The 12,984-nt window shown below is 39.1% G+C and overlaps 1 protein-coding gene and 1 long non-coding RNA gene across 17 annotated transcripts in view; both read right to left on the reverse strand.

The window, feature by feature from the left end:
• nfia (nuclear factor I/A) overlaps nucleotides 1–12,984 on the reverse strand; it is an 801,190-nt gene that overhangs the window by 333,537 nt on the left and 454,669 nt on the right. The gene's annotated exons all lie outside the window — the stretch shown is intronic.
• The window catches only part of LOC144692392 (uncharacterized), a 38,224-nt gene continuing 26,324 nt past the window's right edge, over nucleotides 1,085–12,984 (reverse strand). Inside the window, exon 2 of the long non-coding RNA XR_013579314.1 lies at nucleotides 1,085–3,127. This is a non-coding gene — a long non-coding RNA (uncharacterized LOC144692392). The remainder of the gene's footprint in view (nucleotides 3,128–12,984) is intronic.

Raw genomic sequence — 12,984 nt, forward strand, 5'->3', positions numbered from 1 at the left:
AGCTAAAAGAAAGCTCTAATTTCAGTTGCCAAATAAAATAGTCTAATTTTTTTTTCTTTTCAACACCTCGTTACTTTTTTTGAAAAATAACTTAACCCGCAGGATACTGAATGAAGGAGATAGTAAACAGACTAAAGCACAGGTCAACATGCAACAGCACTTCTACTAATAAATCTTGGGTTCCAATTTCAGTGAATAGCACAACTGTAACAAGAACATATCAAAATGGAAAGTAATTCTGTATTTGGGCACAACAGCCTTTATAAATTAGGTAAGATGTCAAATGCATTTCATATTGTTAATGTGCACATTGCAAAAAACCAAATGCCTATATTGTTTAGACACTAGTTCTAGCTTTCTGAAGCAGTATGTTACAACCAAGAACAAAGTAATTTCTCATTCAAACAGCTGTCATCAAAAAGGCATTTTGTGTGACCTTACAGCCGTTCAGTTCTGCACTGGCCACATCACAAGATTACACCAGCATGCTGTGCTGTGGAGCAACACAGGTAAACAGTGAGCGCCTGATAACGCAAAGGAGAATTCCTTCCGAAAATCAATATGTATATTTTTAGAACTGTCCTCCTCCTAGTACAGTCCTAACACACAATACAGAACAACTGGAAGACTGTATGAACATAATGTAACAATAAGCTTGCTGAAAAAGAATAATTATTTTCAAAGCAGTGCAACCATGCTATTTTTCAACAACTTGTGTTACGCGCTCCAATTCCATCATTCTGAAGAGATCATATCACATTAGAAACACACACACACACACACACACAGAGACAAATATTTTAGTTGCACTGAAAACATTTCAGGTGTCAAATTTTAAAAACAGACAGAACAGTCAAAATAATTGAAGTTGAAAACTTAAAATTTCTTTTTGCCATCTGCTGAGTGTGCCTCACAACAATTAAGTGTAATTGCTCTCATTTCTAATTGCTAAGTTTGATAACTACTAAAATGGAACTGATAAACAATTTAGAACGCAAAAATTTTGAAGAATGGTAAATTTAACTTAATATAAATAGTTACTCCAAAAAAATGTGAATAAAACATTATTGTCAAATGAACCAAATTTCAAATCAAATGCTTTTTTATTACTTTACTGTACGTTCCTATCAAAAGACACATTTTTGGATTGTTCAGAGCACAGTATTTATGCAGACTCATATTTTATGTTGCATTCTACAGCCTTTTGCTGCTTGGTTGCATCTCATATGCCTTATAAAACATTGCAAATTAAAATTAATGGAATAGTGTTCTTTCTAAAATTAGGCATCAATGCATCACAGCAATAAAGGAAAGGAAACAGCATTGTTAAGGGAACAGTTCTATCAGTGAATAAAATTTTGTGGCAAAAAGGTTAATCACTTAGAAGGAATCAACTGTACCTACAATCTGTATCACGTTAGAATATTCAATCAGGAAACTGATAAATTACTGTATCGATTCAGTTCTGCTTCACTTAACATAATTATAGCACAGTAATGGATAGCATGAGTGATGTGTTTTGCTTTAGATAAGTGCTGGTAGTTAGTGTGGTATTCTGGGATATTAGAATTAAAAATTCTGTTCCGATCAAGTGTCAAACTTAATTGTATTTAACCCCTTTACTGACCCATTGTGAGCTTTGTAGTGCTTTCACTGTAGCCCCATCAAACATCCCATTCAGTCTGAATCGTAATACATCGACTCTGATCTGATCCCTCTATCCCTCTCATTACACTCAATTATTGCCCAAAATCAGCCCGGACATCGGCTGGCAGTGAAATCACCAGCCTGTCATGTGAAGTCCATTTTCTTTCTCCCAGAGGAAGATAGAAGATTCACATCAGCCATTGATGCCAACCTAATACAAATCCTCCTGCTGCACAGCTCTGTACAAATCCCTTAGTGAGGGGTGGGGGGTGTGGGGGTGTTCTAACCGCTATGGCGGTCAGTGTAAACAACTGCTGCACAATTTAGCATACACTTGGAAAACCAGCTGCAAACTTGCACAATGAAGACTAATGTACAGCTGTGGTGTGAACGGGGCTTAAGCTGTGGCTATGGGCAAGCTGCTGCTCAGCTGATCATTTTGTTTGAAGAGAAACGGTTGGATGCCATCGTTTGCCATGGATTTCTGCAATAAAATGCAGGCTGTGGCTACATTTTGCAAACCTCAGCTAAAGAAAGCATCTTAAAAAAATATATGCACCAAATATTTCAGGCAAACGTTTCCATAGTTCAAGCACTATATCAAGGTATGCAGGCAGACATTAATAATCCAGAGATAAACCAATGTATAAAAAGACTGTTACAGACAACAAAAAAATTGTAAAATGTATACTTCTATATATTTTGGGATGGAGATATTTAAAGGGAAAGATATCTTGCATTCTAAGATGTACAATCAAGCAACATCTGAATACATAGAGCCATGCTTTTGCCCTGATATCCACCGAGTTGTCTTTCACCATTATGACATAGGGCACAGTAAAAGCTCTGCATTGAACTCTACATTTGAATCATACTTCTATGGCTGGAGTTTATTCCGCTATATCATTTATATAGCAGCAAAAACTGAAAATGAATTGGGTGGGGAAAGCCTACTATGACAACCTTCCCCTTAAAACCACCAACCTGGCTTTCCCTTTCTCTCCTTCAACAGGGAAGTAGCCGGGTCCAGGTTATCCTGCCACATGTAAATGATGGCAAAGTGATATGTCCTGGATATTCATTTGCTTTCACTCTTCACTGGTCCTGCTTCTGCTGATCTCAGGGGCCACTAGGCAAAGAGTAGCAGGGAGCCCTATGTCAAAGACGGAAATAGCACTCAGCAGAATATCAGGCCAGTGCTTGGCTTTCCTCTTCTTCCATCTCATTGAAAGTTCTTCTGTCCCTTTAAGATCCCTTGTCCTGTCTTCTTCTGTTGCTGCAACACCACTGACTTATCTCACTGTAACAGCAGCGAACTCCCTTTTGATGGTGGGGATCCTGCTGAAAGCCAGCAATGCACACAAAATGGGCCCGAGCCAGGAAAAATGGCAAGGTTACAGTGGGGCCAGAGCACTGGGCAGAAATCCGGCTCTCATCTCTCCTCTGGTAGCAAACACACTAGAGTCATCTGGTTTACTGTCTGTAGGTAGAAGAATAGAAAGCAAATATAGAAGGTGCCAACTTCTGGTAATATTCTCTTACAGGACAAGTAGTGGGTAGGCTGAGTCAACCAAGGAACGTCAATTAGTATCAATAAAATACTGTCACTTCATTTGATTGAACCAATGACAACCAGATTGCTTTCTTCCCTAACAGGTGTGATTATGTGGCATCCAAACACATTACCAACCAGGTCATTAGCTTACAAAAATGTCAATCAAATAGAAAGAATGTGCAATTAATTTGGAACAACTGCACAATAGTATGCTGCTGCTTTACTGTGGAAATATTTACACAGGATAAATAACCTATTTACAGCTATTCAATTAGCAAGTAGCATCAAGGTGGATAAAGCAGAAATGTGATACAAAAGCAAAATACTGCAGATGCTGGAAATCTGAAGTAAAAACTAAAAATGCTGGAAATATTCAGTAGGTCTGACAGCATCTGTGGAAAGAGAAACAGGTTTGAAACATTAGCTTGGTTTCTCTCTCCACAGATACTGCCAGATCCGCTGAGTATTTCCAGCATTTTCTGTTTATATTTATTAAAGCAAATTGTCTTTTTTTAATTTCCTTGGATTTGGAAAATATGTATATTTTGGAGTGGATCTTTAAATGGAATCATGCACCCCTCAAGTGACCACTGTCTCATCGAAAATGTGCACTTTGTCACACATGGCACTTGATTAGCTCAAATGTTATTTCTAAAACAGCATAACAAAAAAAGAAATACAATCATTCTCTACTTGTTTTTCCTAGCCTTTATAGTCTGTCATATGCCCAAGGGGAGGAGCTGGGAATTTACTCAAGCCTCTCAGCAACAGCAATTGGCCTCTGAACTGACCTTATTGACTGACATGCCTATTTAAATCACTTTCTCACAAGGTTGCTGAGCAGCAGCCTTAAATGAACAGGCCAGATTAAACAAAACTCCACCTTAATCAATAAATAACACAAATTGTGCTCTGGACCTCAGACTGAGTAATGCCACAGAAGATCCACTAATGAGGGGGACAGTTGGAAGCAAACCTTTACTTGTACAATAGCAATTCAGAACAACACCCAGAGTGTGTTCTATGTTACTGAAGATAAAAATCAGCTACAAGTCAGACAAATGGTATAGATTCCCCAACTAAATATCAACCAACCGCATGTCTAAGCACATTATTCCCACAAAGCTGGTCAGAAGAGTACAAATCCTGAAATGTACTTATTTTTTGATTTTCTACATGAACCGAAGCTTGAAAGTTTGCCAGCAATTGGTGCCTGATCAAGGGTGACAAGAGGAGACAAAGTAGAAAGAAACAGCACAGATCAAAATAGGATGCGATCTTGGATATTTCAGTGCTACTTAGCTCAGCAGTACAGCTAATTTATCATTGTAGTTAATTGTAATTTAGATTTATTTTACATTTCTGTGGCTGAGTGTTGACCACGCACAGAGAAAACAAAGAATAACAGAAGATTTGCCATAGTCTCTGTTCACTTTTACGCATTACTTCTAGAACTGTCTGTGCTATCCTGTTCAAAATTACTGACAGCTTTCCACATAGAAGTTAAATTATTATTCAATTGAACATTTTATTCACAATTTTATTTTTAGTATTTGTTCGCAGAATTTGGCCAATTCTTAGAGGATTGTATTTATTGGCATAGGCCTTCTCCTTAAATTGCTGCAACTTGTGTACTGAAGGTATCCCCACAATGGTGCTAGGGAAAGAGTATCTGGATATTGGGTCAGTGACATTGAAAGAACTGTAATATACCTCCATGTCAGGACAACATGAGACCTTGACACGGTGATGCTCCCATCACATTGTTGATCTCATCCTTCTCAATAATTGCAGGGGAAGGAGGTGCTGCCAAAGTTGTTGCTGTGCATCCTGTGGATCATACATTCTGCAATCATGGTTGTTTAGCGGTGGAGAGCGTGAATATTGAGTCTAAAGGCAGGGGCACCAATCATGTGAACTGCCTGTTCAGGATGGTGTCAAGCTAACAGTTTTGGTATGGCTGCATTAGTTCAAGCAAGTATTAAGTATTCCATCACATTCTTGACTTGAGCTTTTCTTATGTTTGGGAAACAGAAGCTACTTGAGTTAGTTGCTGGTTATTTCCTTTGAGCTTACTGCAATGGTGGTTTTAATAATGACGCAAGTTAATTTATAGTTTTTGTAGTAAGTGACTATTTGGACTACTTGTATGTGGTCTTGAAGCTACCACCACCACAATCAAAACGAGCCAGGTACAGTCATACAGAGCATGACTGGGACCCCCAATAATGAGCTGACAATAAAATCAATAATGCTTCTCAAAACAAACAAGACCAGTTTAGGTCAAATTTTCAGTATCTAGAATTATAAATGTGTAACAATTTGAATATTGCCTATGATAGCCAAAATAATGATAAAGTACATTTTAAGATCATAAATAAATACGATATCCCTTGCCAATCTTGAATATATCTGTTGATATAATATAGACAGAAAGACAGACTTGCATTTATAAAGCATCTTATATGACCATTGGATATCTCAAAGCACTTTGTCGTTAATGAAGTACTTTTAAACCATAGTCACTGATGTAACGTCCTGATATCATATTGATAGATATTATACACAACGCCCATATAAAATTGAATTACATAGAATCAATAGCACAAGAAAAGGCCATTTATCCAAATGCTCCATGCCATTGTTTATGCTCCCCACAAGGCTCCTTGCACCTTACTTCATCTCAACCTATCAGCACATCCCTCTATTCCTTTCTTTCTCATGTGTTTATGCAGCTTCCCCTTAAATAAATCTTTGCTATTTGCCTCAATTACGCCATGTGACAGCGATTTCCACATTCTAACCGCTTTCCAATTCCTTGTTGAATTTATTTGTGACTATCTTATATTTCTATCTTCTAATTATGAATGTATGATGGCTGTGTTTCTTTTCCCCTGGAGCAAGGAACAGTGGACCTTTATACACATGGTTCACTGTAGTTAGAAACATAAATTACTGTTGTCTATACAGAAAGTGACATAAATTCCTCACAATAAACCAGGATTAACTGACTGTCACTCACGTCCATATAATTAGCGGTAGCCTATCTCAATGCAGATATCCAAAATGTTAAATTTTTGGAGGTTTAGATAGATCATTTAAAACTAAATCAACTTCACCAAGTCTCTGTATTTTTTTCTTTCTTTATTCTTTCAACACTGATGAGGCCAGCATTTGTTGTCCATCCCTGATTGCCCTTGACCTGAATGGCTTCCTGGGCCATTTCAGAGGGCAATTAAGAGTCAGCCACATTGCTGTGGGTCTGGAGGCACATGTAGGCCAGACTGGATAAGGATGGCAGATTTCCTTCACTAAAGGACATTAGTGAACCAGATGGGTTTTTACAACAATCAATGATAGATTCATGGTCACCATTACTGAGACTAGCTTTATATTTCAGATTCATTATTTGATTTAAATTCCACCAGTTGCCATGGCGGGATTTGAACCCATATCCCCAAAAGCATTAGCCTGGACCTCTGGATTACTAGTCCACAGACATATTACCACAATGCTACCATCTTTCCCACCAGCTCTTTTCTACTCTCAGGGCTGAGCTTGTTGACCAACAGCCCCAAACTCTTGTATTTCAAAGAAAAATAAAACTTCCCTGAGCTTTAACTTCATATATGGCAGACAGAAGATTCCCTTACATTGCTTGAATCAACCATGTTTACAGAATGGACAATGCAGATTGCTTGCAACTGCAAATAATTACTAGTCTGTTCTTACAAATTCCACTTCACATACAGTGACTTTTAAAAATTTATTCATGGGATGTGAGCGTCACTTGGCAAAGCCAACATTTATTGACAATCCCTAATTGCCTTTGAGAAGGTGATGGTGAGCCATCTTCTTGAATCGCTGCAGTCCAATTGGTGTGGGTACACCCACAGTGCTGTTAGGGAGGGAGTTCCAAATTTTAAACCAGTGACAGTGAAGGAAGAGATACAGTTCCTAATCAGGATGGCGAGTTACTTGGTGGCGTTCTCATGCATCTGCTGCCTTTGTTCTTCTAGGTGGGATAAGTTGTGGGTTGAAAGGTGGTGTCAAAGGAGTCTTGCTGCAGTGCATCTTAAATATGGTAAATATCACTGTTATTGTGCACCAGTTATGGATGGGGTGCTGACCAAGCTGAGCTGCTTTATCCTGAATGGTGTCAAGCTTCTTGAGTATTGTTGGTGCTGCACTCATCCAAGCACTTGGAGAGCAATCTGTTGCATTCCAGATTTGTGCCTGGTCAATGGTGGGCAGAATTTGGAGAGTCAGGAGGGGAGTTACTCACTACAGAATTCTCAATTTCTGACCTGCTCTTATAACCACAGTATTAAAATGGCTGGTCCAGTTCAGTTTCTGGTCAATGGTAACCCCCTGCCCCAGGATGTTACTGGTGGGAGATTCAGTGATGGTAATGCCATTAAATGTCAAGGGGAGATGGGTAGATTCTCTTTTGTTGAAAACGGTCATTGCCTGGCACTTGCCTAATGCGAATATTACTTGCCACTTATCGGCCCAAGCCTGAACGTTCTTCAGGTCTCACTGCATGCCAGCATTGACTGCTTCAGTGCCTGAGGAGTTGCAAATGGTATTGAGCACTGTAAACATCCCCACTTCTGACCATATGATGGACGGAAGGTCATTGATGAAGCAACAGAAGGTGGTTGGGCCTAGGACACTACCCTGAGGAACTCCTGCAGCAATGTCATAGGGCTGAGGTGATTGAACTCCAACAATCATAACCATCGCCCTTTTGCTTTGATTCCAACCAGTAGAGAGTTTCCACGTGCCCACCCCCCCCTCCCCATTCCCATTACTTCAATTTTACTAGGGCTCCTTGTTGCCACATTCAGTCAAATTCTGTATCAATGTCAAGGGCAGTCATTCCCACCTCAGGAATTCAGCTCTTTTGTGTTCTTCCGTAACTTAAAGCGGAGCAGGCTCAATGGGCCGTATGGTCTCCTCCTGCTCCTATTTCTTATGACTCATGCCTGGTGACACAGTAAACAATGCTACTGTATGTTGCTCTGAGGCTGAACCATTTCTATTGTGGGATTAGCAACCCGTTACTTTTCTGAAAGAAGCAAAGCAATAACCCCATGTTCAGGTATTTTTTTTCCCAAACAGAAAATATTTGTTTCAGCTAAGTAACCGTGTTGAGATTGATCAGTACTTGTTAATGTTGATTCCTTTCCCTACTCAAGTTACATAATCTGTCACTGGGAATCAAATCAAGCCTAGACCAGCTGCAGTAGAAATCAAACCCCTCTGACACACGATAAAAGCCCGTGCTGAGCCACAAGGTTTCCATTAAAAACAGTCTGCATTAAGATGAACAACTCAAAACCAGCTATTGATCAGCTCATCGATCTTCAGTGGGGGAACCAAGATGGGAAAAGTACCAATCGGGATAGGATTTCTTATTTATTTTCATCTCTGGCTTAGTGGTTGCCAAGCTCAGGTCCTTCCAGGCTTAAGCCATCAGACATTTCTGACGGAACTAGCCAGGATGTCTGACTGAGATAATTCAAGTTGAAGGCAGACAATCTGCTGTGTGAGCTGATTAGCCATTGACTTGGAACTTGACCTGTCTGATCCGTGACAGGAGCTTCTTAAAAGGAAGGCAGCCTGATAGAACAAATTCTACAAACCAAGTTGGCCCACTGATAACAGAAAAGTGACTGGCTCTTTATACTCGGAAATAATCCTTCCTCCTTTTCATTCTCAAATACTGGCAGTAGGGACACACTGCAGCACATCATTTCAAACAAAAACTGTACGCATAATGCAGGACATTTAACCAACTGAAGAATACTGTAATCATCCTGGGACCAAATTATTACAACTGAAAAATTGCTGCATTGCATAAGAGAATGCATTTACTACACATTTTCTCAATTCTTTTTCATCAAATGAATGAAAAACAAATTTTCTGTGGTTGTCATATTCCTAGATATTAACTGTGCACATTTTTAAATCAGCCAAAGAAACCTCATTTCAAAGCATCTTCTATGTTTTGCAGAGCACAACTATTTACACTTTAGCAAAAACAGGTAAGGCTGATGGAATAATCAACTTCGTTGGGAATCCCATCAATTTTCCCCTTGTATTGCTAAGTATACAGGCATACTATGCAGTAAGTGAGGCCTAGGATGCTGTTCTCCAAAAGCATACGGTTGACTGCCATTAAAAAAACGGCAGGTCAACCAAAAAGCACGATTTGAATTGAAATTAGTTCTTCACCCGCTGCAGCCGGACCAGCCTGCCAACCCCAAACCCTACCCAACTTACCAAGCTTCATAAAGAGCAGCTGCTGGCCCATTTTATGCAAATAGTCCCATTCCCAGGTTTTGGAAGGGAGTCATCAGTGGGGCAGACTATCACAGAGATCCAACTGGAATGTTTACGTTTTAAACCCTATATGTTGCAAGTGGCATACTGTGCGAGCATCTCTGTACTCACATGTAGGGAATTTTCTTGGGCAGTAGAACGGAAGTTTCAGAAAGGCAGTATAAATGTGTACTGCATGGCTGAAAAGTTAGCTGCTGACTGCAATTTAATGCCAACGAGGACAAATTCACTACACCTACAGCAAATTGTCAGCCACACCCTCCCAACTTAACTGCGGTATAACAAAATGTTCTATCTTATGAGCAACAAATTAGTCTGGCATTTTCTTCCAGGATACAAACCTGCAATAGGTAGGAGAGAAATATGAATGATATTACTATAACAATACAATGGTATCATAATAATCAATATATAAAATTGATATCATGTACAAATTGCAGTCATGTTTTAAACTGTAATGTTCTCAAGGAAGCCTTTCAAATGACATGATTTGTGCTTCAGAACAAGAACAACAATGCAAAAAAAATTTAGACTTCACTTTAGGTGCAACTCCTTTTTCAAATAAAAAGCTGTGTAATTCTAAAATCTTACTAGAGGAAAATAATATTCTGTCTTTAATTCTGCTTAAAAACATCACAGTTCACGATTTTCTATTTTATGTAAAGGAACATAGGGTTACGGAGCACCGCACCACAGCTCTAAAGAGTTAACAAGTTAGCTGGGTTTTGAAGCAGCTGGCATTGAGCCTATAATCATTCAACTTGTCCTTTATCACAGCACATGGTACAGTCTTCTGCCTATTGCTCTGTGCCAGTCTCACGGTCCAGGTGATAGCATAGTGACAATGCACCAGTATTGAATTCTTCTACAGACAAAGAATGAGCTCACTCGGAGTGAGCCCAGCTTACTGTCTGCTGCTCATGACTACACAGTCTGTCTGCCGACAGACAAAGATATCGGCAAGGGAGAGTTTGAATACAGTTTCTGGGTCCCTGCGTTTCAAAAGAGCTGAAAGCCAGCGGCCCGAGGGGTGAGGCTGGCTAGTCGCTGGCATACTTGGCTGTGCATTGAGCCAGGTGGCCTAAGCATACTGGCAAATGACTGGCATGGAGCCCAATGCAGATGGCTTGCATCACTTTGGTCTTTCCCCATGAAGCCTTTTAGACTGTGAACACAGATTTCTTTCAGGTCAGAGAGCAGCTTTCAGCACTAAATCAAAGTTCTAATAAATATCCCATTGTCTTATTCTTTGTTCGTGCGTAGCAGAAAAACTTCAAGCCCCATTCTCTATCTTTTTACAAATGACACCCAGCTTGTGGACTGTATACCCTACCTGGCCTCCCTGTTTTTTTTAAAAAAACATGCCTTCAGGTTAAAATAATCTCCCCCTGCCCCCACCCCCCACAGTCAGAGCTTTTTATTGAAAGAGAAAATTCTTTCTAGCCTCCCACTGAACGCATTATAGATTTCATCAGTCTCTGTGTAGTTTCAGGTTTTGTATAAAACTGCAGATGAAAAGTATATTTATAAAAGAAATACCAGACCCCCAGTGTTATTTATACCATTGCAGGAGGTCCACAGTAAACTACAGGGAAGCATTTCAAACCTTGAATTTTGGATATAAATTATGCTGGAGGCCTTCTTGTCCCTAATTTATTTCTAAACATTACCTTACTTCATTTAGCACCGTGTGTGCTTCTAGTGTTTAAGACTGCTCTTTACTCCAGATCCATTATTTTTCCCAATGAGGATTTCACGCCTAATGATTCAATGTATTACAACAAAACTAATGTCTTTGAAAACCATACAAAAAGGACTTGGGTGTCTTCTATTCGTGAGGGGGGTCTTTCCAGTGTTTCATTATTAATGAGGGAGTCATGGTTGCTGTGCATTAATTCAGAGCTGATGACAGCATACGTCAGAGCTGCAGCGAAAGTGGTGGTTCACTTATATAATATGGGTCAATCCTGCTGATCATCAATACTCAGGTCAGGGACAAGTTTCTGTTGGTTTCAGCCGGTGTCTAGGACGGGTGAGAAAGAGTCTGCCAGCATAGTTTTACACCTCTTTACATCATAATTCTCATCAGCCAATCCACACAATTATCTACGGTTTGAGAGCCAGGCAACCTGTTCACCTGTTCTATGTGACATATGGTCATAACTCAGTCACAAGAGCCAGGTATCTGGAGGTATTTTGCCCTTGGACAATTTAAAGCCATCTTCAGCTTTCAAACAGTGCATCTCTGCTCATCACAGAATACCATAAAAATTAACTGGTTGCATATTTCTAAAGAAAAATTAAACGTCACTGTCACTCTTTCTCCAATGTCTTTGAACACCTGATGTGCAGGGCCGCTGGCAGAACTCTGGGTAAAGTCATCCAAAGTAAGTCCTCAATTCAAAAAAGTGTAAAAGTAAGAAATTGGAAGAAATGAAAGTAACTCTGTGCAGCAAATATGGCTTTCACAACAGAGCAAGGCTTCAGAAGTGTAAAAATAAAACAGTATGTTTCATTGTAAATTAAATTCTGAGATGGATAAAAAAAAGTTATAAAATGCTGTTTTAAAAAAATCTGCTTTAAACGATACCAAAATGTCTTACTAATGTAACAAAATGCAGTTAAAATACAATAGTTTCTACAACTCTATACTTTCATGCTACCCTATCATTGTTGAAATTTCTAAAAGTGTTTTACATGGAAAATCACTTTAAGCCCTGTGTTATTTTGGTAAATGATGTCCCACAAACAGTAATGAGATAAAATGATAGTTCCTCTAGTTCAGGGAAGAATGTTGATCAGAACAATGGAAGAACTACTTGTTCTTCTTCAAATAGTACCATGGAATCTTTTGTTTCAATCTGAATGACTATTTTAGAAACACTGAGGCCACCATCTTTTAATTTTCATAGCAGGCTAGTTTTTAACTTTGGGGCAAATTACATAGATTGTGAATATCATAAGTTACCATCCTATTCAGCTTTGAGTAGGAAAGTACAAATAGTCTATGAAAGCCATTCATCATGTGTGAGAACACGTTCTACACATCGAATTTAAGCTGGAAGTGGCTATACGCAGGGAACCATAGAAATACAGTGCGTTAGACTCCAAAGTAAGGTGCACGGAGAGTTGGTATTGGTGATCAAATGATAACTGTGGGGGAGGCATAAATGATCATTTTATGTTTTAGTCTTTCCATTTGTTAAGTTTGTGGAAAAGTCAACATCATAAAATGTTTTCTGTTCTTCCAGCAACAATCCCCAATTAAGTCAAGAAGGCATAAAAATTAAAGTGGATTGCAAAAAAGTTCAATAATTTCTGTCTGTGCATACCTAAATGAAACTCATCTTTCTGATTCAATTTTATCTGTTGCATTTTTCAATGCAACCAGCTATATTGTGCTACCTTTGAAATTCATATTTTTTATTGCAGTA

The sequence above is a fragment of the Cetorhinus maximus genome, chromosome 17 (genome assembly GCF_964194155.1).
Source record: "Cetorhinus maximus chromosome 17, sCetMax3.hap1.1, whole genome shotgun sequence".
Lineage (NCBI taxonomy): Eukaryota > Metazoa > Chordata > Chondrichthyes > Lamniformes > Cetorhinidae > Cetorhinus > Cetorhinus maximus.